Raw genomic sequence first — 26,703 nt, 5'->3', positions numbered from 1 at the left:
TTATTGAGGCTGCGACTATTAGCCAAGAAAGGGATATTAAGGTTATGGAAGGCCAGATCTCTACCCACAAAGGAGTGATGGTTCCTAGAAATGCTTTCAACATCCTTAATTAAGAGGTCAATACTTCAGTGGACGGTGAAGCAGTCTATATATCGGAAGATCTGGTCTCCTTTTTGGCCAAATACAGTTAATATCCATATCAGCATTTATTAGATTAGAAGGAAATATGACACCTTTGTTTACAATGTAGAGCTTTACCTGTAATTATCATCAATGAGTTATGTTGATGTGACTATTCTATGTGCATCGTTACTATTCAAAATAAAAAACTTTACATATAAATAAAAGGATAAAGCAACCAAATATTATGACAATTATCTTTAAATGGATCTACAATTTCATCCAAATATTTCACATATTCAAGAGTGAAACAAGGGACAAACAAATATATGGGAGAAGTCAATTATACTATGGACTTACACTCTAAGATCCTTTCACCCCAGCATCCCCTTCATAATTTTACAAAGCAAGCAGGTAAGATGTGAAAGATACATGAGATGAGACCTAAGAAATTCATTTATTTTGTATCAATCACTAAATTATGGAAAATTGATTTGTGCAATAATTTGGAGGAGGTTTGCTGGCGGCCGATGACAATTTATTTTTGTATATAGCAACCTCAGAAGTTCGATTAAGGCACACAATTACTTTGCTTTTGCTGAGGACCAGTAGGTGTGAACAGAACTTTACAACTTTGCATAAGTTGCAATGTCTCTGGATATGTTTTGTGTTCAATTTAATATATTACTTCCAACAGAGAAGGTGTTTGAACATGTTGGCCTTTTTCACAATATAAAAGAAACTGGAAAAAGTCTGCTATGTGTACATTTGGGACTGCAATTCCTTCCAAATCACTTGCTAAATGTTCACGCAACACTACTGTCTCCCATGTTTTCAAACATCAATATTTGTTCGAGCCAGGACAAAACCGCTGCTCTCCGAGGAACACTTAATCCTGCCGAAGCTCAATCATGAGGTTCAGTAAAGCAGAAGTGCATGCCCCATGCATAATTAATAACAGTGTAAATATTTAGTCTGAACAAATCTGAATGTACTTCTAGGTGAAGTTAAAGAATGAATGTAGGTGAAGTTAAACAATGAATGTAAAGTAACAAACATCTTATTGAAGACAGAAGGATATGAACCTATTAAACAATAAGTCACAGAAGCATATTCACACACTGCGGTTACATCTGAAGTGAAACTTGGGACTGGAAAATAAATGAGTGCACTGTGAAGCTAGATATATCTATGCCGCGTACTGGTGGAATTTGCAAGTGTTATCTTCATAAATATTTAATTGAGCCAAATGGAAAACATGTTTTAGGGCATTTTGCATTTAACCGAGTAGGGCAAGGCTGTGTGCCGTGAAACAGCATGCGACAACATGCCTCATGATCAATCAATTATTTGTGAAATGGAAATCGTACCTCGAAGGACCCTTTCGTGACAAATGGAGATCCATGTCTGAGCTTCTAGCTAGAGCCCAAAAAGAAGCTGCAGTTCTGATACTGCACGCAATAAGCACTGAGGTTGGCACCTACTGAAGGTACCCAATCATCATTAAATTCACAAGACAAAGGAGGAAGGTCAAGGGTGGGTTGAGCTCCTTTGCACCTATGCAAAGGTCTGTGAAACTGTGCTAACCTTCAGCGGAGGTCCATCTTCAATCAATTAATGCATATGCCATCAAAAGTTGAAAACCTTCCTTTTCCTGATCCTGAAATAAAGTTGTCTGCATGGTCCTGTACGTACCGTCCTGTGCATTTCAACCCCCCACAAAGGAAAGACTATGGCATGATGACCTTGTACACCACTTGCTAAATCATGCAATGCACCTGACTCTTGCAACTTCATAGGTGTGCTAGTGGTGCAACTGTGTGCTCTGTGCACCTCATCCTTGTTTAGCATGCACCACTTAGAGAATGTGCATTTGTCCATCTGGAAGTGTAAGAATTCAATTACCCTTGCACATTCCTGTGTACAGTTTCATTAATGTAGTCCACCGTGTACTAGAATGTACTACTTCACAAGAATCATTTTTAACTGATGCTCTGATGTAAACTATCAATTATTTAAACTGTTTTTTCCAGAGCAGGGTGAGTTAAGGTTTGACTTGTAGCATCATGGACTTTATTAGTTGAGGGTGACAGTTCCACCTATTGCTCCTTTTTCTCATTACCACAGAAAAACAATATAAAAATAGTTCTAAATGCACATACATTCAGGGAATTAATTCATGGATATAGAAAATACATTGCCATACGTTGTACAAAACAGTCATTAAAACTACCGTTGCAAGATGACTGCCACAATTCTGCCAGTTGAAAGCAGCATGGGAGGCAACACAGAAAGTAGAACTTAGTTATGCAGCGAGCAATGTGCAGCTGACCGTATCATGGAAAAAAGTACATCATGTCTCAGCCGAAATTTCAAAAGGCAATGAGAGGTACTGTATCAGTTAAATACTTGAATTTGGAGAGAGAATTTGTACCGCAACCATTGGAGACTACATTGTGTCACCTCTTACCAGGTGCTTGCACCTTAATGTTGGCATTCACATGTGTACACTTACTGTGTTTATAGGTAGCACCTTAACAGTTTTGTAAATCTTTTTTTCCCACTGATTTTCTATTTTATTTTTTGTGTTGCCTTGTGTATTACGATTGTAAAAATAAATACCACCATTAGGTATGGATGCTAAGTGTATGGGCTTCTGTGTGTGTGATTTTTTCATCCATCAATGCTGATTGGAGATTATTGCACAATTTTATCTGCCAAACGTCTGTGGGCCGGATTCACAGAAGCATTTAATAATGGTAAAATCCCATTGGAAAATGCTCTGTGAATCAGGACCATGTGTTTGTGGTGTACATATCCATCCATTCTGCATTTTAGGGTTTTGGCACATATTGGCGCATAATGGTATCATTCTGGAACAGTGGTGCTTTTATTAATTCATTCTGCTATTTCATGTGTTCTTCCCTTTCATCCACCTAACTTCTTCATGTGTTTGCAGTGTTTTCAACCACTCATTCTATATGTTAGTGTGTTGTTCCATTGCCTCACTTGGCTGTTACACCAGACTTGTGGTGTTTTCATCCATTTATTCCACATTTTGGTGTTTTGTTCCATTGATGAAATCAAAAAAAGGGCTAGAACCCCATTGAGCCATCTACAACAATAGTAGATAAACATAGTTCAATTTTCAACCTGCCTTATTTTAACCTTGCAGGTTGGCTAGCACTTGTCAAAGTGAAGTGACTAATAGCACAAAGTCCCTTAAATTAATAATACAAATACCACTTGCGTCACACCCCACTCAAATTCAAGATATTAACTTCTAAGTGATATTGACCCAATGCTTTACCAGTCAGTTTCTGGAAGAATCAATACATGTTATCCTTTATTGGACAGCCTTATTGATGTATGGCCATACTTGTTGCAATGCACAAATGTATCAACACAGTTCCTGTCCTAAAAAGGGAATACCTCATGTTTGGCTGATTTCAAATTAAACATTTTTGTAGCACACGCCAGTGCATGGTAAGGGCTAAGTATGTGCCAAAATCTCAAAAATTGAAGCAGGCAGATTTGAAATATGCATCACTGTTGTGTTGTTTTTGTGGGTATGTGAAAAACCTAAAGCAAAAAAAAACAAATGTTTTCCCTCTCTTCTTCTACATCAAATGCTAATGGACATCAACAAATTTAGCAAGTGTTCAGACATGGCCATATCAATTGTTTGACAAAGTTGGTGAACTTTCATGGACAAGTTCAAAAGTTACAGGTGAAATCTTTCATTTTACTCTGTAAAGTGTCAGCTTACCTAAGCTATACTTATGCTGCACATTAGACCTACTGATGGTTGAGAAGCAGTCTATTATTTTCCTAGTGGAAGACCAGTTGAGTACATGGAACATACATATGTGATTGATTACATACTGAAAAATAACTATTTTATTTTCAATAGTACCTTTAACCAACAACTATGAGGCACTGCCATGGGTACCAAGTACTCCCCACCATATGTCAATCTCCTAATGGGGCGTTGGGAGCAAAGTGGGATCTGGCATTCAGATGATAATATAATGAATGATAACAGTGTTGTGGATCGGGTATATCAACAATCCCTTCCCCATATGGAAGCGGGAATCACAGTGACTTTGTTACGTTTATATTGTTCCTGAGTTTTAACAGTTTACTCTCATCCAAAGTTCTGCAGAGATTGACTTTCTTAACGCCAGGATAGTGGATAAGAAAGGACTTTGGAAGCTGGGATGTTCAGAAAAAAGACATTAATGGATTAAATCCTAAATTGGTTTCAAGCACATCATGCAGAGTAAAAAATAATGTGTCAGATGGCAAGATTATTTGGTATAAAATAAATTGTTCCATTAAAAAACATCAAGAAAAACGATGTGTAGATATGTGCAGATATGTCCTCTACATTTTGCACTAGAAAATACTTGAAAGTGTTGATAACATAAGCACGCAATAAACTCGATAGTAGGGGTACGAATAACCTTCTAAATCCCTCTAGTAAAGGTATGCCCAGACCAGCATTAGTTTTATTACTAGTTATGGAGAACAGATTAGTAATGTGGTTGGACTTCTGAATAGGCATTGGCATTTGTTATGAGGGCATATAACCTAAAGCAATTTCAGAGGGCTGGAGCAATTTGTTATAGAAGGCTCCTTAACTTGAAGGATAAATTAACCAGCCGCCTTTTTGAGAAAATGGTGCCATTACAAATGTGGTTACAGAAACCTCTAGGTTTTTACAGATAGGATGAATGTATTGTTTGAATAGCATTAGGTAATTTGGGATTGATGGAGTAAAATAGTGCCACCATGTATGAGACCTAATTATTTGCAACTCTGGGTTATGGGCTAATGTGCTCCGTCAAAAACCTGTACATTGAAAGTACCATCAGAAGGATGGTGATACAAGTGTTAGAACATGTGTGCTATAAAAACAGGAATGGCAATTATGTCATTGTCATTCACTTTGAAAACATCATAAAAGTAATACTTTGGATGTGCAATGTATAGGTCTCAGTAAGTACATTAGAAAGTAATGAGGGTAATGGAGAACACATTCTACTCCAACTTGAGCACAGGTTATTTGTTTCATGTGCTATGTTTGAATACTAGTGGGATTTATAATTTGTTCTCATGAATGAATATTCCCAGACAGGGCTGCTTTTGTACTTATTATTTAGTTGAAGATTAGAAACATTGGTGACTACTATGCACACAAACTTTAATTGAGATAATGAACCTGTCATAGACATACAAGTTGCAATTTCTTGTAAAATAAATCGTTGAGAATGTTTGACCACTTGGGAATGTGTCAAACTACAAAACTAAAAAATTGCCAACTATTAATGACTTTGATATTCTTTACAGGAGTCAAAATAAAGGCAAAAATGTGCTGCTAGAAATCCTTAACTATGCTAGTAAATCAAAACATTATTTAAAATGTTTCTCATGTATGGTTAGTCAGAACTGAATAAACTGTTACTATGTACAAAGGTGCAAATAAATTGTGTTAAATATTATTAAGTAAACTATATCAATAAAAAACACGTTAAATATATTCTTCCAGATCTACATTCATGTGGGTCTCAAAGTGCGTGTAGAATTTTAGAATTCACAGTCTATTTTAAGTTGCAATCAGCCAGTGTTCTGCAGTGGAGGCCTCATCCTTTGTGTATTTTGAATCTGGTAAGTTCAATTAATTAGAATGCACACTTAAACACAACTAAAATCACAGCAACAAACTAAACCTAGTTTATTGTTTTGCGGTTTTCAGGTAGACATCTACCCTGAAGTAATTGTGGCAAAGGGGACCCTCACCAACACACTCCTAATACACACATCCCCAATAAATGCAGACTACATGCTACCCACAACTCACACACACATACCATCCTACCAATAATGTCAACCATGAGTAACGACACAGCAGCCACTATGACTACTGATACTGCACCTGTTATCACGTATGCAAACCTACACCGAAATATCACTCCAAACACACTTCCACCCCAAAAATTACAAAACAACTTCACCCCTGCTGCCAGGTCCAAACACACACTCATACAACTGATATACATACTGATAGACATGCATGCCACACCATGTATGTCTATAAGCTTCACACGGTATGTTCCTATGGGGAACTTGTGCTCCAGTGTGGCACTATATCGAGGTCCCACACCTCCAAGATGGAAAAACAGCCATCATATGGTCCATACTCCATACCCATTATGAAGAGACAATCCACATACGTAGAAATTAGGGGAATCTTATATGCTCATCCACACTACGGTATTAATTCTACACACAAGCCAAAACACTCAACAGCACACACGACTACACTAACCACTTCATCTCCCCCTCATCACACTATTGCTACTAGAGTAGGCATACAAACCTGTAAAAAAAAACATCTCAAATCACGCACTCTCAAGCACAAACCGAGACAGACAAACTGACAATTATTCTACTTAGTGTTGATGAGAAATACACCTAAACAAGACAGTTATTCCTAATTGATACATTCTACTTGTATGTAGGCATATTATCCAAAGTACATGAATATCATTGTTGTGGATGTAGAAAGCAACAATATGTAATGGATCTTTTTTCTTTCATCTTCTTCTCACTGAGAGTGAGGTCCTGTTTCCACCCTCCTGGCCATCTGTTTTTCTCCTGCACATGTGGAGTTTGTGCCTGGCTGCTGACTGTTTTGAATTTAATCCTTGCACCCACTGGGAGCGAATGGAGAGATTTCAGGGCTGGAGAGATATGATCCCAGGGCTTGAGTCCAAGGGCAATTCTTGCAGTTCTGTTCTGGATAAGTTGCAGAGGGCGGAGAGTAGAGGCAGGTAGAGTTAGAAAGAGGGTGTTACAATAGTCCAACCTAGAGAGAACCAGAGCTTGGGAGACAGTGAGCTTCTGAGGGAAGGAGAGGAAAGGCAGCGTACCTCTGAGGAGGTGCAGTAGGAAGTTTTACTTTTTAGAGACCTCAGAGATACGGGCAGAGAAGGAAAGTGTGGAGTCAAAGATGACCCCGAGGTTCCTAGCCTCGCAGGTAGGGGCAGGAGGAGGGCCAAGGGAGGCCGGCCAGAGGGTAAGGGAGAAGGATGAGATGGTGTGCCGATGAGGAGGATCTCAGTCTTGCTGGCATTCAGACAAAGATCATTGGCGGCACCCCAATCTTGAATGGCAGTTAGGCAGTCAGAGATGAGAGAGGGAGAGGAGGTGGCCGAGGGCAGCCGGAAAATGAGTTGAGTGTCATCAGCATAGCACTGGAAATTTGAGCACAAAATGGCAATGCAGTGGGCAAGAGTTGCCAGGTATTGGTTGAAGAGCCAGTGTGAGAGGTTAGACCCCTGGGGAACCCCACAGGTAGAGAGGAAGATAGATGATAGGAAGGACCCCCAGTTGGACCTGGGAGGGTCGATCAGAGAGAAAAGAGGTCAGCCAGGCCAGAGCCTGATCAGTGATGCCCAGGTTATCACAGAGACGGTTGAGCAGGATGGTGTGGTTGACCGTGTCGAAGGCAGAAGAGAGATCAAGAAGGATAAGGAAGGAAGGAATGTTAGAGTCCAGTTTGGAGAGCAGACCTTCACAGATATTCAGGAGAGCAGTTTCCGTGCTTCTGGCAGCTCTGAAGCCAGACTGGTGGTCATGGAGACAACCAACAGAGTCTGAATGAAGGTTAAGCTGATAGATGGCCAGCTTTTCCAGGAGTTTGCCCAGAAAGGGGGTGATGGAAATAGGGCGATAGTTAGCCAGACAGGAAAGATCAGCAGTGGGTTTCTTGAGAAGAGGATGCACTTCTTCTTCCACCCACACAGCATCACAGATATGTTTGCATCCAGCAGAGTGGGGCACATGAAGCTCTACTAGTATTACTACCTGATTTGAAGAGGAACGTAAAGAAGAGGAGCTTTAACTAAAAAATACATGAATTACTCTATGCAGATGGATTACACAATGATGCCTGTTTTAGAGTAAAGGAATGTGAATTACTTTGTTTCTACATGAAAAATAATTTCCCTCCCAACTTCATAAACAGGGAATAAAATACTCCCACGTAAATATCTTAACTGCAGTCAGAGCTATACTGGTGCCTTAATCATGTGAATGTCAATCACTGGTAAATGACTACTTTGAACACGAAATCATTGTGTGAGATCAACTACACAAAATACTGATTGTAGATATATGGCTATAATGTGACCAGTGAAAGTGACCTTTCATTCGCTGCCCAAAATCCACAAAATGTGCAACTGCTTCCACCCAGGAAGGCCTATTGTAAGTGGACTAAACACCTGTAGAGATTTAGAGAGCATACCAGTGAATATTTGGATACACCTGATGCACCAATGTTTAAGGAACCATTAGACTATTGGGCACTTCATTATAGTGATTTTGGCATCTATAACGCCAGCCATCGCACATAGACTACTATTTAGTTACGATTGATTTAGTGGTGCTTCTTGTGGATTGCACTTAATAGGGGCTGGCTGAATGTTATGGTAGAACACCATGCAAGTGTTCTGTAAGGGATTGTGCTGGGAGCTGTTGAAGGACAATTTAGAGAGTTGCCAGAGGAAGGTTGGGGGTCTTTATGTATGTACTTAACTTGGTGATAAACTCGTACTATTACCATTCCAGTGTGGCGGCTCGTCATTACAGTGCTATATACTTATAATTGGCTCAAAATGTATGCTTCAAAACAGGTCTACATTTTGGGAAATAAACAAGTCCAATTCATTGATATATAATAGTGATTAAGTACAGTTGTGAACGGAAAAATGGTAGCCTTAAAGCGGAAAGCATACGCACGAAGAAACTGGCTGCCCCAATGTCAAACATTTTATAGAAAAGAAACATGACCCATTAGACTTTACCTGGACAATTATTGAGAAAATGGCAACACCAAAAAGAGGAGGCAACCTTCATAACCTCCTCTACAGAAGGGAACAGCTGTGTATATTCCATTTGAAAATAGATATAACTGGCCTGAATAAACCAACCAGTTGGCAAACGTTGGCAATGATGTGACCAACACCGACTGTTTTGAGGCAGAGACCACACGTATATCAACTAGCCACCTGCTTCTTGTAACATTGTATCTGGTTTATGTGTGCTATCTTTCTCTCCGGTCTCCTCCTCTCTGTATATACAACTACAGAAGTGGCCTAAAGATTCGGATCCAGCAGACTCTACAGTGTGGTAGGGGTTTAGCATGACATCACTGTATACATCTTCGTACAACTTTATGCATTTGTGCAGTCTACACTTAGACACGCAACATTTGATTGTTGAGCTACTTATTTAGTTTTCTCTAGAAGTGGTCCCCACCAACTGAGTGCCATTCCATAACAATATACGAAACATGTAGGTTTCATACAATGTGTTTCAGACACTCCATAATGGCGCCCCCAACTCCAAGCAGTGGACTGCCATCTTTGTTGTGGCAACACGACGCTTTGAGCATCATGACAACCATTTAAACACTCAATCTGACGAGCTGCTGCGTTCCCGAATATGCGCGCGGCTGGTCAGACCCTACAACGACAACCCAACAGCACTCAAGGTAAGACCTCCACCTTACTGGACTCGTGCTCTCCTGCGCTCCCCCGGGGGATGAGTGCAGGTGAGACGCGCACATGAAATTGTATAGTAAACAGTGTAGCGATTGCATCACAAATGTATTTGGAATATGAGCCCACGCTGCAGAGCACGGCTTGTCAGAGAATATAAGAAAGTCTTAGAACTGGTTTTTAACTAATCTCAGACACTGAAATACTTGCCTTAATATTCCCAATAAATGAATACGGCTGATGTGTGAATCTTTGGCTCCTAGGTAACAGGGAGTGCAGAGATTTCCAGACATCCTGTGACCTTACCCTTTTCAGGACACAGAGCAACCAAGGAAAGGGTAAGCCACTTCTTCTGCAAAAGTTATAGCAGAGAGACTTTAGTTATGTTTCTATGTTTCCCCTCCCCTTCTGTCACCCCTGCATGTGGACAGATAACTGTATTTTGCAGACAGCGCTGCATCAAAACAATGTGAGGTGTGCATTTTGGCGCACACTTTAGCCCTGAAGAAAGTGGTGTATTTACACTAAACCACTGAAACCGGTCGGCTTACAAAACAAAACAACCCTATCGAGTGAAATGAAAAAATACCACAACTAAGGGTTGTTTCATCTTTCTCTTCCTCTTTAGAAGATACGGATAGAGAGAAACAGTAAAAAACTCTACTGGGAAACCCTAGTAATTGAAAGGAATCATACACAGTGTAAAGAGTACATGCAGCAGTGTGCCCTCATTAATGGTGCTCTAACAAGTAGCACACATATGAGAGGATAACCATACCCTCTTCCTTCCTTTCTTTTGCAAGACAACCCTGATTTTAAGCTTAGTCTTTTTGTTCTTAAGCTGTTTTTCTGCTAATCATAGAATCCCTAATAAAACCCACATTTTTCACTTGATTAGCAGACGACACAGAGCTACTATCATGGTGTAGCATGTGTTATTTAGCCAATAACAACTCATCCTATCACATGCATCCTTGACCCCTCTAGATTCACTCTAAATGTCCAGCGGTTCCGCCACTTTTTGACGAGGACCGAACAGGCTGAATAAGGCCAGATTAAAACTAAGAGCAACACATGGTGATGTATCCACATTTTTATAAATAATCTTTCCTGTGTGGTTTTGTTTGGTGTGAAAATGAACGTGGGTAACCCACAGATGGCAACCCTGAACAGTCCTTTGTGTCATGTATAGCCTTAAAGCAGAGACACATAGGAAGTCCAATTCTGTGGATGAGCTGAGACCAAAAGTGAAGAACTAAGTTCAGACAATAAAATGTACAATACAGAAAGGTGCAAGGATATAAAACAAGGTCCATTGCCACACCGAGGGCTTTAATTAATAATAATCTACCTTGGGTCAACATCTGGTATAATACTTAATTGATGAGGAAGTACAAAGCTGTATGATAAATTCATATGTCACAGAAGAGTGTTCACTTTGTTGAAAATATGTTGCACAATATTTAACAGAAGTATTTGCAAACCTATCCATTTATAGATGAATGAATGAATTAAATCTTCACTTTTAGAAACATCCCTTCATAAGAGTATGTTTATGGTTATGATGATAACATTCTATTGCTAATACAGAAAGCCTTTTCAAGGTACAAATAAACAGCTCACACTGTTTGGAAATCACACAACATAAACATATGTACAATAGCTACCATAACAGTTCTTATTCCACACTATTAAAAAATTGGCTTTAGAAATCTTTTCCTAATAGAGATATAAAATGGACAAAACAAAACAAAGTGCACAAAATCTTCACAAGGCAGCTCATTACACAAACATTTGTCAGAAGCTGTACATGTTTTGTTCAATCGTGCCATTTTTATTTTATTCCTAACAGGCATTAAGCGTGCATTTAAAATAGCAACGCTCTTGGTTGGGGCTTATGGAACCAATTCAGATCAACTTTATTGTCAACAATACATTTTAATGGTAAATACGAAACAAAAGTACATTTAATAACTTTAGAGATTTCAAAGTTCTTTTCCTTTTTATAATAATAATAATAATAACCAGATCCCTAATAAAAGCAGTTTTCTGGAGTCTAAGGTGCCCATAAAAGTCCATAAATCCTAAATCCATCAGTAAAGACATGATAACCCCTAGAGACTTAAGTTTGCAGGCAATATAAGATGTCGGCAGATCATATAAAAGAAGATGAGTTAAGCTTCTCTGCGAGGCCCTCCAAATCCAAAAACATAAAGGATGAGGTAGGTGCAAGCTCAACTTGACATTTTTGTGCATTCAAGCCACATTTTGTGGAGTCAAGCCACAGAAATAAAGGTGCAAGTGTTTCTGGAAACTCCCACCAATCTTTGTGCAAATTCACTTTGGATATTTGCAGAATTAGTCTTGTTACAGAAGAAGGCATTGCGCATTCCTACTACCAAAGAGCCATAGATTTAATGTTTGCATCATATACTCTGAGAGCCGTTTGCTAAAGGAGGCCAGCAATTATTTTCACAATACCTTTTTAAAGAACCTGTAATTTGAGAAATTTTAACCACTTGGACATTTAATGTGAAGACCAAGTTAAGGTAATTGAAAACAGCACTTCGAAGGGATTGTGTCCTCCAACATATTCCTTATCTATGATAATTGTATCTCCAGCTTGCTGGCCTCGGAAAAAAAATTCCCAGTAGAGGGTGCTGCATGTCGACGTCCGTCGAGTAGGTGTTCCTCGACAGCCACCGTATCGACGCCGACGTCATCATGCCCATAAATAGCCACGCGCAGCGTCCGTTGCTTAGTTCCGTTTTTCCGCGCTTCGTGTGCCTCGGAATATCGTTGCTCAGTTCTTCAGTCGAAATATACTTCATTATTCCTCGAAAATACCGACTCGTACTCGATGGCTTCCTCCTCCGACCCGACGACTCCTCGGTCCGGCTTCAAAAAATGTCGAGACTGTGGGAAGAAAATGTCGTTGACGGATCCTCACAGGATCTGTTTGTGGTGTCTGGGAGTCGAGCACCAGTGTTCGGAGTGTGAGGAATGCTTGTCCATGACGGCGAAAGCCTTGAAGGAGTGTAAGGGGAAGCTCGAGAGAGGTAGGTCAGTTAAAACTTCCTCGAAAGTTTCCGAGGTAGAGTCGAGACATTCGTCTCCTCACCGTCGAAAACATCTAGTTCTAAGTCTCGAAGTGGCTCCTACCACTCGTCGACATCTAGACACTCAAAAAAGAAACGTAGAAGATCCCCTTCATCGTCTTCTTCTAATTCCCCTGAAAAAGTACCTTGCCCCACAAAACACAGTTCTCATGCTGAGTGGGAGGAATTCAGAAAAAAGATGCTAAGCGTCTTCGAGAAAGCGGTTTCGGCCCCCTCGAAGACAGCTGAGGGTGATACCTCGGGTGAAAAGCCCAAAAAATCTAAACGCCGCGAGTCGAAGCGCCCGGCGAAAGAGTCTACCCGAAAGCGCCACGGGCCATCTGGAAACAAAGCATCTTCGACGCCATCGTCGAAAGTCCCCTCGAAGCATAGATCGGCACCATCGACGCCGTTATCGAAGGGTTCTTCGACGCATCCGTCGATTGAGTCGACGCCGGCGTCGACATCAACGCCGATAAAAGAAAAACCCACGGCTACTCCACAGCCAACGGTTACACCGAGAGCCTCCGACACGACGTCGAGAACGTCGTCGTCGACATCCTCGAGCAGGATTCCGATCCTCTCGAGTTCTTCGAGGCCTCTTCCAGTTTTCTCGACGCCTTTGTCGGCGCCTTTGAGGATTTTTACATCGGCGTCGACGACATCGACCTTTTCAAGGCCACTGATGATGGCTCCCTCTGCTTTAGAGATGGGTTTTATACCATTTCACAGGCCAGAGAATCCCCCCTTAACTTCAATTTATGAAGAAAGGGAAGATTATGATCAAAAAAGGCATTTGGGCTGCAGAGGACCACATCACCTGAACCAGAGACCTTTGCCTCTGAGGAAAGAAGGTTGAAAGACCTTCAGGATGTATTACAGGAAGCAAGTGGCCTAGACACTTCCCCAGAAGTGGAATTTGTCAAACCTGACCCAGGGGAACATGCTGAAACCCCTTATAGAACCCTAATGTCAAGAATTATGGAGTTCATGGGTTGGTCTGCGCCTTCACCTATTTTTCAACAGGATGACCTCACAGATATTCTGGATAAAGGTCCACAGGAGGATCCTGTGGTTCCCTTTCATTCTGCTTTACAAAGAAAGATTTTAACTAACTGGGAAACTCCTGAAGTTGTCCCTGCAGTTAATAAGAAGTTGTCAACAAAATATAGGGTATCTGCTGCTGACCCTGAATACCTATCTAAGCACCCTACTCCAGAGAGTCTGGTGGTCCAAGCAGCAACTTCATCAGGCAGTACATCTGCATACCCCACTGCTCCACAGGACAGGGATGACAAAAAATATGATGCTATGGCTAAGAAAGTCTTTTCTGCGTGTAGCATGGCATTAAAATCTATTAATGCTACTTGTACGCTCGCTAGGTTCAGCCACACTCTTTGGAAGTGTGTTTCATCAGCGGCTGACTGCCTCCAGGAAGGAGAAGAAAGGGACGCATTTTTAAATATCATCAGAGATGGTAAAGATGCAATGTGCGAGTCCCTTCAAACTGGCACTGATTCTGCAGTAGGGCCATGGCGGCAAGTACCACAATTCGCAGGCATGCGTGGTTACGAAAGTCTGGCTTTGCTTCAGACGTACATGCCATACTTTTGAATATGCCCTTTGACGGCTCTTCCCTTTTCGGTAAAAAGGCGGATGACAGTCTGGAAAAACTGCAAACATCCAAAGCAGCAGCAAAATCATTAGGAGCTGCAATCCGTCAGACTACTTTTCGTCCTTCAGGATCCTCTTGGACAGGAAGGTCCTTTCGCTATTATTCCACATACGGAAGAGGCAGAGGACGGCCGGCTCAAAGAGGCCAAGGAAGATTTACCCGTGGTGGACTGGGTAAAGGAAAGAAAGCCGCATCAACAGCAGCAGGAGCGGCTTTACCTTCGGCATCTGCATCAGCCGCTCCCAAACCGCTCTGAGGTCTCCCCTCACAAAACACCTGTAGGGGGCAGGTTAACTCACCATCTGACGGAATGGCAGGCTATTACGTCAGATGCTTGGGCTCTGGAGACAGTGGCGCAAGGTTACTGCCTGCCTTTCCTACGCACCCCTCAGAGCCATCCACCGGGGAACAACTCTTTGAAGTTTCCAGATCCGCTCCTTCTGCAGGACATTCTAGACCTGCTAGAGAAAGGTGCCATAGAACCGGTACCTGTAGCGGAAAGGAACAAGGGTTGGTACTCCCCCTACTTCATGGTACCGAAAAAGGACAGAGGACTGAGACCTATCTTGGGAGAATTGAACAAGTTCCTCAGGAAGGACAAGTTCAAGATGGTAACTCTTTCTCAGATCCTTCAGGCCCTCCAGCTTCAGGACCGGCTGGTATCTCTGGACCTTCAGGATGCTTATTTTCATGTGCCAATTCATCTCAAGCACAGGAAATACCTGAGGTTCGCAATTGGCAACTCTCATTATCAATTTCGAGTTCTGCCCTTTGGGCTGACCTCCGCCCGAGGGTCTTTACCAAGCTAATGTCGGTTGTGGCTGCAAGTCTAAGGAGGGAAGGGATTCACGTCTACCCCTACCTGGACGACTGGTTGATCAGAGCGGTATCTTCGGAACAAGTTCAGATCCAACTAGATTATGTCTGCCACTTCCTTCACAAGCTGGGCTTCTCCCTCAATTTAAAGAAGTCACAGATGATACCATCACAGAGACTCCAGTTCATTGGAGCAGTCCTGGACACTTCCCTGGGAAAAGCCTTGCCACCAGAGGTGAGGGCTCAAGATATTCTGCAGATGGTGACCAGGTTTCAAAATGCCCAACGTCTCCCAGCCTACGACTTTTTGAGGTTGCTAGGCCTCATGGCATCCTGCATATTCCTTGTGCCAGAGGCTCGCCTGAGGATGAGATCTCTTCAGTGGGCACTAAGAACTCAGTGGTCACAGTTCTCAGGAAGAATGACAGATCTCCTTCAGATCCCGGTCAGAGTGGCTCGAGACCTTCAGTGGTGGGCCTGTCGGGAAAACATTTTGAAAGGAGAACTGTTTTGGCAACCATGGCCGGAGATAACAGTAGTCATGGATGCCGCACTCACGGGGTGGGGAGCCCATGCCAACGACTTGGCCATCAGCGGTCGTTGCTCTCCATCGGAGTCCAGACTACATATCAACCTGTTGGAGCTGAGAGCCACCAGACTGGCACTGAAGGCTTTTCTGCCGTCTGTACGGGGGAGAAATGTCCTGATAATGACGGACAATACGGTGGCCATGCACTACCTCAACAAAAGAGGAGGCGTAGGATCACTACCACTGTGCAGAGAGGCGATGCAGCTCTGGTTTTGGGCAATTCAGGAAGGAATCTCTCTATCGGCAATTCACTTAGCCGGAGAGAAGAACTTGACAGTGGACGCTCTGAGCAGGCAGAACACAGTCTCCCACGAGTGGGAGATAGCTCAGGAAGTCCTTCAAGAGATCTTCACCCTTTGGGGAACCCCTCAAGTGGATCTGTTCGCCACCAGTATCAACAGGAAGTGCGACCGGTTTTGCTCAAGGGAATTTCCCCCGAGGAGCTCTAGGAGACGCGTTTGTAGTGGACTGGGAGTTCCCACTTCTGTACGCGTTTCCTCCGGTCCTGTCATTCCTCAAATGATCAGGAGGTTGAGAAGGTTTCGGAAGACCATGATCCTAATTGCCCCGGATTGGGCCAGGAGAACGTGGTACCCGGACCTTCTGGACATGTCCATCTGCCCTCCAATTCGTCTTCCATACAGAGAAGATCTTCTCTCGCAGAAGGGAGGTCAGGTTCTCCATCCAGCCATCAAGACCCTCAACCTTCACGCTTGGTTTCTGAAAGGTTGAGGTACAAGGATTGGAACCTTCCAGATGACGTCATGGAGGTGTTGCTTTCGGCCAGAAGGCCAGCAACTAAGACTCTATACCGCTGCCGTTGGAATACATTTTGCAGCTGGTGCAGAGAAAAGAATATCGAACCCTTTTCATGTGGTACACCTGCGGTGTTATCCTTTTTACTTTACTTGGCAAATTCAGGCCTTCAAGTTGGCACTATTAAGGGCTATCTCGCAGCGCTGTCAATCTTCAAGCGCACTGCAGAGGAGCCATCATATTTCAAAATTCCATTAGTAATACAATACCTGAAAGGATTAACTAATGTTTATCCTCCAAGACCATTCCAAGTTCCCTTATGGAACTTAAATTTAGTTCTAAACTTCCTAAAGGGTGCTCCATTTGAACCACTCCACTCTTGTTCATTGAAGTTTCTCACCCTCAAAACTGTCTTATTAATAGCATTAACATCTGCTAGAAGGGTTAGCGAGTTACAAGCCCTAGCTTGCAAACCTCCTCATACAATTTTTCATAAGGACAAAGTTGTTCTACAGGTGAAGCCTAACTTCCTCCCAAAGGTAGTTTCTGAATTTCACATCACTCAGAAGATTACTTTACCTTCATTCTATCCTCCTCCCCATCCGGGGAAAGAGGAAGAGAGACTACACAGGCTGGGCCCTAAGCGAGCCTTGAGTTTTTATATCAGCAGACTTGCTAAGATTAGGCAAGCAGAGCAACTCTTCGTAGGTTACGCAGGACAAAAGTTGGGATTGCCAATAACGAAACAAACCATTTCCAGATGGATTATTTTGGCCATTCTGGAATGTTATAAATTAGCAGGGAAAGAGCCCCCTCAAAATCTAAGGGCTCATTCGACCAGGGGTATCGCAGCCTCTTCAGCTCTCAAAAGAGGGGTACCAATTAGAGACATATGTGCGGCTGCCACATGGCCGTACGCACATACCTTTACCAAATTCTATAGCCTGGATTCCTCCTCTAGTCAAGAGACTAGATTTGGCAAAGCTGTGTTACACTCTGTCCATTCTTAAAGGGTAACATGGCATCTCTTACTCCCGCCTCCAATCACATACCACTGCTATGGGAGTCTATCATAGATAAGGAATACGTCGGAGGACACAATCCCTTCGAAGAACAAGTTACTTCTTACCTGGTAACGTTCTTTCGATGGGATGTTCCTCCGACGTATTCCTTATCGCCCCTCCCACCCATCCCCGCAGTAACATTTCCCTTGTGGTTGCAGCTTACGCTCCTTCAAGGGTAATAACCAATTCATGCCAAGACTATCTTACTCTACAAAACGGAACTGAGCAACGGACGCTGCGTGTGGCTATTTATGGCCATGATGACGTCGGCGTCGATACGGTGGCTGTCGAGGAACACCTACTCGACGGACGTCGACGTGCAGCGCCCTCTACTGGGAAAACATTTTTACGAGGCCAGCAAGCTGGAGATACAATTATCATAGATAAGGAATACGTCGGAGGAACATCCCATCGAAAGAACGTTACCAGGTAAGAAGTAACTTGTTCGTCTAAATAAGAGAAAGTAGACACCTTTTCCAATTTGGCATATTTTACCATTAATTGTTTATACGGTCTACTGCAGACGTCTACGTGCATCATTTTAGAGGTCAACACATTTAGACTAAGATCTACCTTATTCATAAAGTCTACATATGCTGTGATTAGTGCCAGTAAAGCCCTCTGGCATCAATAAGAATACATTGTCGACGTAAGCCAACATGCAAATCTTCTTATGGTCAGATTTGGGTAAATTGCAGATGTGGTTAAAAAGAACATTTTTTAAATCATTGACATACAAGTTAAAAAAAAAAGAGGAGGCAAACACAGCCCTGATGCACCCCTTTGTTGCTAGAGAAAGATGTCAGTGAAACAACATATGTAAATCTAACCTTAGTTGACAGATTATTGTGAAAGAACTAAATAATATTCACATGGTTAGAAAGGACACCCATCTTCAGTAACATTTTCAATAGTTTACTGCGATTCACAGTATAAAAGGCATTAGAGAGATCCATTAAACCAAAATATATCATTGATTTCAACCCATTTACATTTTAGGTACATTTAAAATGTGCTCATCAACACCAAACCCATTCTTAAAACCAAATTGACATTCATCCAAAATATTGCGCTCCCAGAATTGTTCTATCTTAATAGGAGGTGATTTTAATTTAAAAATGGGTTTAGTCTTATCAAATGACTATTTCTGTGAAGAGGAAGATATTTGTTATGGGATGTCCTCAAAGACTCATGCACTGACATGTCCAGACTTCTATTTTTTTGCCTTGCTTTATGAATTAGGTTTTAGATCAGCCAATGGAAAATGTCTATCTGATCGGCCTGGGAAAGCTACTTTTAGCCATGACAAAGTATCATCTTTACTTTATTACTTTCTTGTAGATCTTACCAGAATAATGTATGTTCATATTGCTCCCAGATAGGATAAAGATCATAATCCCTATGATTTTAAGTTTTGCAAGTGTATCGTCTATGTTCAATGTACATTCCTCCTCAAACACATGTTTGATTTCTCCAGAATCAATAGAAAGACATTGTCACGATCCTGCTTGCCTGCCACCCACCACCGCTACATGCGCCTCTTCCTTTATTTCCTTGTTTTACCGCTGCAGTTTTGGACTAATCTAATTGCATGTTCCATTCCGGCTTTTGGGTTAAACCAGCAGATGCATTCTGGGACATGTATGCTGTCCAAAATGCAGAGGGCTGGAGGAGACATACTAAATACATTTGTTTGCAGCAAGCTCCTAAGAGCTGCAGGGGGCTTGGTTGCATTCACCGGTTCCAAGCTACTGCAGGCTAGGCTGCAGAGAGCTGGAGAGCACTTGATTAGAAACCACTGCTGCTACTGCTTCAGGCTACTGGAGCCAGGGCTGGGCTTAACTGAACACATCTGCCAGAGTCTGCAATCAGCTCCACCCTGCTGGCTGGGAGGGCCTTTATAAGCTCACTTTGAACAGAAGCAGTTGTCAGTCAACTGCTTCCTCTGGGAGTTTGTGCTGGTGCTCCTGTTACCAGCTTTTGACCTTTCCTGGAAATCCTCTTTTGGCCTTTGATTCCTGTTGCTGTTGATGCTTGCAACTCCCTTTCCAGTCTGCTGCATCCTTCTGCCCAGCTCCTCTGGGCTCCGACCTGGTGGCTCTGCCGCACTCTGCTGCCTTCCGCCCTGCTCCATCGGGGCTCACACCTGGTGGCTTTGCCACACTCCACTGCCTTCCGCCCTGCTCATCTGGGCTCCCACCTGACGGCTCTGCCGCACTCCTGTACCTCCTGCCCTGATCCTCTGGGCTCCCACCTGATGGCTCTGCCATACTCCGCTGCCATACGCCCTGCTCCTCTGGGCTCCAGCCTGACGGCTCTGCCGCGCTCCGCTGCCTTCCGCCCTGCTCCTCTGGGCTCCCGCCTGACGGCTTTGCCGCACTCTGCTGCCTTCTGCCCTTCTCCTCTGGGCTTCCCTGCCTGGCAGCCTTGCCACACTCCTCTGTCTTCTGCTCTATTCCTCTGGGCTCCTTGCCTTGCAACCTGCCTGTTCTAGCTTGTGATATCCTGTCCTGTCCTGCACCTGGTTATTTCTTTCAACGCTGCTTTCTACTTGTATACATCTTGGTCCACTGTGGTGTCTCCACTTGAATCAGTTTGACAGTGTGACCCTGGGTTGGTCTCCGTTCAGATCAGATAAGGGAAGACTTATGTTGCCTTCACCTAGTCCGTGGAAGTCGTACCTGCCTCAGTATATGGTCTTTCAGTTTTACCCTTTCACTGAGTACAACAGTTTCCTCGGCACGCCTAAGTCATGACGTTGCTTTATGACTGTTGTTAAGAGTAATCTGCTGGTACCTATCCTAAGGGCTTTCCTTAATCCATGGAGACCCCTTATCATATTCCAGTACACCCTTATTTCTGATCAATCCAAGTTGCCCAGTGTACTTGCTTGTCTTTGACTTTTCTCTGTCTCTTTGTTTACAGCCTGCTCCTGCAGTTCCTGTGAAAACCTGTTTCAACTAACAGCTTGGTATGTACCTTTAATCTGTTCTATTTTAGCATTGTCTCCGGAATCTCCCTTAATCTACTTGCATACAGTGAGAGATAGCCTCTGCCCTGTACTCTCTGCCTAGACTTGTGACAGACATTGAGGTGGTCTTTGCTCAAGCCTGCTGAGAAAGTGAGGCCATTTGTTAATGAGACTTTAGAGGAGATCAAACTCTGCCTCTCTCCAGTTTCATCTGATACCCTAAAAGAGGAAGCTTTTATGAAAATAATTAATTGTGGGAGTAATCATCTTGCAACAGAAAACGTTAGAAGAGTTTCACAGCATGCACAAAGTTGGTTTGGTGCTGACTGTCATAAGCAAGAAAATCTTTATTATTCATCCATAAATCTAGTGGATGTCCTTGGATAATTGTTGTTTTTTAGTGAATCTGGGTTAACATTAACTTAAATCCTGCTTGCCTTCCTTTTTTAGATGAAGTGTAGAAATAGGCAATAACACTTGAGTGTCAGGCTGAGCAAAGTGGTAATGGCCTGCTGCCTGAGTTAATGAGCCAAAGCAAAAAAAAACAGAGCACTGGTGAAAGGTTCAAACTCAGCCCACAAAAGAGGCTAAATATTTCTAAATTGAGGGTTCAAACCTCTGCACTACCAATTCTCTGCTTGTGATGCTCATAAGTGTATATGAATTTGAAGAAAGTACACCAGTATGCACTGGGTGATATCTTGAGGATGCTTTCAGAGTCCAAGCAATAGGGTAGAACATAAGGTGGAACCCTGGGTAGGGATAGAACTGTGAGCATGGGCAGTCCAATTTTAATCTATGCAGTTCATTTTCTTTCTCGCTTCATCTCAAAATCTTGTTGCTTCTGGACAAGACACCCTTTCCATTCTGCTGCTCCCTCAATGCTATATGCGCAGGTTTGCAATGGTGGCACTGCTGCACTGCTTGGTGTGGAAGGCCTGCCAGGGAATTTGTCAGAGCCAGTCATTCCAAAGTGGTGGGATCAGGGAGTTGGGGTGAGGGCAGTGCCTGATCCCACTGATTGTGCTTTGAATTTAATTACATGAACCACTTTCAGTCACCCAATACCATACCTCCTCAGTTCTGGCCTGAGTTATTTTAGCTTCCTAACAGAACTACCAGCAGGCACTGCTAGAACAACTAAGCCTAGTGGACCACCGTAGAAAAAACAAAGAATCCCAGAGAGATTTTATCTTCCTGGTGCATAGCCAAGAAAGAAAGTAATACTCACTGCAGCCTGGAAGCACATCCCAAATTCACAAACAGGATGCCCTTTTAAATGCGAAGAAAAGTAAGGCAACCCCATGAGCCTGCTTGGAATAGGTGCAGGGGTGGCGCATTGCATGATAGTCTCTTTCCTGATGATGTCCTCAATTTCTTTTAAGTGTGACAGCAGAGGTATGAACCACTGCTGTCTCACTTACATTTCTATTCCTCAAACAGTGATAGAAATGTTTTTTTAAATCATATTTTACAGTGACAGGACTGTAAGGGCCCATCACATTGAGTGAAATGCGCTCCTGGCATCAATGTGGGTGCTGGGACCTGTAAAACGTTAGTGTTGGGAGAGTGCTCCCGACACTAATGTATTCAAGGCGAGCACACGTTTTTCGCTACAGCTCAGCTCCCTGGAAATTAGCACGGGCATCTAAAAACAGCACATCCTGTGCTCTATTTCTTGAGGGTCTGGCCCAAAATCTACATTTAAAAAAAAGTTAAATGTGTCCCAATTTGAGGGGGAAAGGAGAGAGACATGAGTGATGGGCCAGATAGGGAGTGATGGGCAAGAAAGCAGAGGGAGAAAAATGGGCTGGAGGGAGAAGTGGAGGCAAGAGAACACAGAGGTGTAGTAGTGGGCCAGAAAGCACAGAGGGGAAGCAGAGGGCCAGAAAGCTGGGGGAGGTGTGGGCTAGAGCGGAAGTGGTGGGCCATAACGTAGAGAGAGGGAGAAGTTGGCAGGAAAGAATCAGCAAGCTGGAGAGTTGGAAAAAGGATAGGGTAATGGTGCGATAGAATGGGAGAAAGGATGCAAGATGAAGAAGGAGCAAGAAAGAATGCAGGTCTGTAGACTGCAGGATGAACTGGGTAGAGTAAGGCGTGAGTTGGGAGCATGGTTGGGAGTGTGTCAGGGACTGGTTAGTACGAGATGTAATTTGCCGGTTTGACAGTGCACATGAGTATGTGCATGGCTGGGAGAGTGAGAGGTTTGGGTGTGTAAGTTGTGATGGGGAATTGGTGAGAGTGAGGGATGTTAGTGAGTGGAGTGTGTGGGTGCTTGAGGGATTGGAGAACATAGAAGTAATATCTTCACCATTGCAACTGATAATGTCCAATAAAATTAATAATATTAACTAGGTATGGAAATTAAACCAAAAAAAGTAGAGCAAAACAAGCACTGTTCTGTTAAATCAGGGACATATGGGACTCTTCCTAATAAATTACTACAAAAGGTACAAATAATGAAAAGCTGGCTCTCTTATAGCCTCACAAACTGTCCCTTCCCTGCACATTTTCAATCTTATACCCTCGAGTCAATAAAAGAAATGTGTTACAACAATGCTGCAATAAGTAAATGTTTGGGCCGCAAAATGTGCTTTTTTCATGATGCAAATATTCAATTTCATGCCACAATATCCTGGAGGTCTGTACTGGAGATCCTGACCAGAGGGCTCATAGTCTACTTCCCAGTGTGACTCACACAGCCACTTATCGCTTGAGTCGTCATCAACAATCCAAACTGGAGTGGACGGTGAGAGCCATCTTTTATTCTGGAAGCTGGTAGATTGTAAAACATCTCAACCAGTGTGTACTTACTGAACCCAGCTGACTACCTGTAGATGTTGCTGATATATATTTGTTTGAACCCCTTATTCATTTGGTAGCTCTACAATATGTATTACAGTATGAATACAAAACAAGTTACATCTTACTCTCAGCCTTTGTTCATACCATTTGTACCAAACCATATCTTTACCCCCACCCTTATTTCATCACTGAACCAAATAGGCAAAAAGGAAGTGTCACTGCTCTTGTAGACCTGGCAACCAAGGGGGTGGGTAAATAAAATTACACAATGCTGAGCCGACGGAGCAATTCATTCTGGCGCACGTCACGAAGGCAGATAGGGAAAGTGATGGCCTCTGATAAGCCCCTCATGCTGGAAGTTGATCCTCAGGTGATGACAAAAACCATCCGGGAAGATTCCAGATGTGAGGGATTGGTTAAGGATTGAGCGTGCACTACTGCCTGCACAGGTTAAGGTTAGGATGTTTTTGTGAAGGGTGGGTGGGTGGACAAGTGTCCTCAGGGGATCCTGATGGGTGGCTTTGTGCTAGCAGCGAGAGGAACTCCTGGTGTGAGATTGAGGAGAAAGAGGTAAAGGTTTGCATCGGGAGGGAGCTGGGACAAGGGATGCGAGATGGGCGGGCAACAGGCAGGGGCATTAGTTGTATTTTAGAGATGATGGCAGAATGTCTGTCGATAACGATGTTATGAAAATGTTCTGATAAGGCATCGCATAGGGATTGGTTGTTGGGTATTGAGGGGTTGAGCAACCTGGCGATTTGAATTTAGAGATGATTCTATGCAGTTCTTTACTTGGGCTGCGAGAGTTCAAGATTCTGTTCCCATAGAATTCTTTTTTGTCTATCATTTCCAATCTATAGGCCCTTGTTAGTCTTACTGGGGATGGGGCGTTGTTTTGGGGGATTGGGTTGGTTCTCCAGGTCTGTTCCAGATGGTGCTTGAGGGTTTTCAAGGATTTGAGGTGGGTGGTGTACCACATGGGTTTGGGGCCTGATCTCTGAGAGGTCCATTTTGTTGGGGTGAGGGGACAGGGTGCTGGAGAGCCATGGGTCAAGTTTGATGGTAGGGAGGCCTTCCTGGAGAGAGAGTGCTGGGAGTGAGTTGAGGAGGGAGTTGGCTAGATCAGAGGTAATAACGACTTTGTTCCAGAGTGGGGAGAGAGGTTGGTGGTAGCTGGGCGTGGTCTTGGGAGGGGGGCGGTGGTGAATATGGTAAGGAGAAGAAGATTTCTGAGTGACCTGTCCATGTTAGGGAGCGTGGGGGCACAGTTAATATGATGTTTGTGGAGCTGAAGACCACATCGAGGGTGTGGCATGTAGTGTGGGTGGGACATGAAATGTGTTGTGTCATGTTAAAGGCTTCTAGGTTATCTGTGAGAGAGCAGTTCATGGGGTTTAGGGAAAGTCAAACCAAATATGGAAATCACCTAGAACAGTGAGTGCTGGATGTTGGTTGAAGGTAGTTGACAGAGCGCCGCTGAGTGTGTCTGCAAAGTTTTTGTTGTAGCGAATGGGTCTACAGTAGGAAGCTGTGGAAGTTGAGAGCTAGAATTTTACAAGAAGGGATTCATAATCTGTGGTGTTGGGTAAAGTGTCTTGATCCGTAGAGGATATTGGTGCTGGTGTAGAATTGCTAGGTGCTTGTTGATCTGTTCGGAACAGTCAGGTTGTAGCTGGATGGGAAAGGCCTTGTGTGCAATGGGTTCGTAGTTGTTAGCAAACCAGGTATCTGTGATGAAAAGGATGTCTGGGTTTTCATGTGAGACAAGGTCAAAGATGTTACATTTGTTTTTAGAGACTGACCTGGCATTGATGAGAATGCAAGAGATTTGGTGGGATAAACTGGACGGCATGAACTTCCCCCGGTCATGGTGGAGATTGTTCAAAGGGTGGGAATGGTGGGGGGACGGTCGCAGCGAAGTGAGGGATGGGGAGGCCAGAGGAGGGCATTGTGGGTGGAGGTCGACAGCAAGGGAGGAGGGAAGTAGGGGAATAATGTTAAGACTGGGTTATAAATAAATAAATAAGGAGCCGGAGGGGAGGTTTGGGGACTATATTGAGGGGGCAAGGATTGGGATCTGGGGTGGAGCACGGGTGATGCTAAGTGGGAGCTGAAGTGGCTGAGGCCTGGGTCTTTTCGTGCCTATTTGTGCCACAAATGGGGTATGGGTGAGAATGAATGGGTCTGTTGAGGTTGTGGTTTTGGCTAGGGCTGCCCTTGCTGCACTAAGAGAAGAGAAGGGAAGCGGGAGTAGGAGTTGTGGGAGGCCATGTCGTTCGGGAAAGGTGAGACGTGCCGGTGCTGGTGAGGTGGTCACAGTGGGGTTGGAGTAGGAGGGCTGGCGGGTGGGTGTACTGGGTGGGTGAATGGACCGGGATGCTCAGGGGGGTCAATGTTTTCAACTCTAGTTCTCCAACGTGCCGCTCTGGTTTGGGCAGAGCAAGATCTGCATGGAGGTTGGAGCACGAGGGAAGAGGGAGGATTGGACAAGTGTGGAGGTGGATAGTATAGCTCAGAGTTTTGAAGGGGGGGTGTGTGCTGTGGTGGAAAGTTGGGAGGTTGGGTGGGCTGTGCATTGAAGAGGACTGGAAGCGGTGGCCATTGTTAGGCATACTGGGCGGTGTGGGGCATGGTGTCTATCTTGTGGTTAGGATGCACCCTTAATAGAGAGAACGTACACATATAGTTGTTGCCTATGGAGTAGTGCAGGAGCAGAGGAAGGGTGCGACTGGGACACAGTAGTAGTTTGGGGGGTGCTCCTAGGTTTAAATAGGAAGCGTCTAAATTAGAAAACAGCTGCAATTGGAAACACCTAGATTTGAGGCATCGGGCAAGTGGGAGAAACCCCCATGATTGGAGATACAGCAGCATCTAGAAACACCTAGGCTTCAGATACCCAGCAAGAGGGAGAAACGCCCACAGTTTGAGACACAGCAGCAATTAGAAATGCCTACAGTCTGAGCTACAACAACAATTCGAGGCAACTAGATTTGAGATACCTAGCAAGTGGGAAGAACGCCTACAGTTTAAGATACAGCTGTGTGTTGAGAGCCATCTACAATATGAACACAGCACTAGCTAGCTAACATCAGTGGGCTATGCTATGTAAGATAATAAGAGAGTCAAGGTTTCAATGTAGTACAGTAATTACTGTGCTCCCTACCCAGATCACACTTACCCCATCAGTCGCTGCTGGTTGACAGCGGCAGGCTTCCCAAATGAACATGGGCAAACACAGCCTGG

The 26,703-nt window shown here is 43.6% G+C and overlaps 1 protein-coding gene across 3 annotated transcripts in view; it reads right to left on the bottom strand.

The window, feature by feature from the left end:
- TMEM255A (transmembrane protein 255A) overlaps window positions 1–26,703 on the bottom strand; it is a 577,786-nt gene that overhangs the window by 463,406 nt on the left and 87,677 nt on the right. The gene's annotated exons all lie outside the window — the stretch shown is intronic.

The sequence above is a fragment of the Ambystoma mexicanum genome, chromosome 5p (assembly GCF_040938575.1).
Source record: "Ambystoma mexicanum isolate Mex_15411 chromosome 5p, UKY_AmexF1_1, whole genome shotgun sequence".
Lineage (NCBI taxonomy): Eukaryota > Metazoa > Chordata > Amphibia > Caudata > Ambystomatidae > Ambystoma > Ambystoma mexicanum.
Note: the sequence above shows the minus strand (reverse complement) of the source record. Positions and strands in the feature narration are given on the sequence as shown.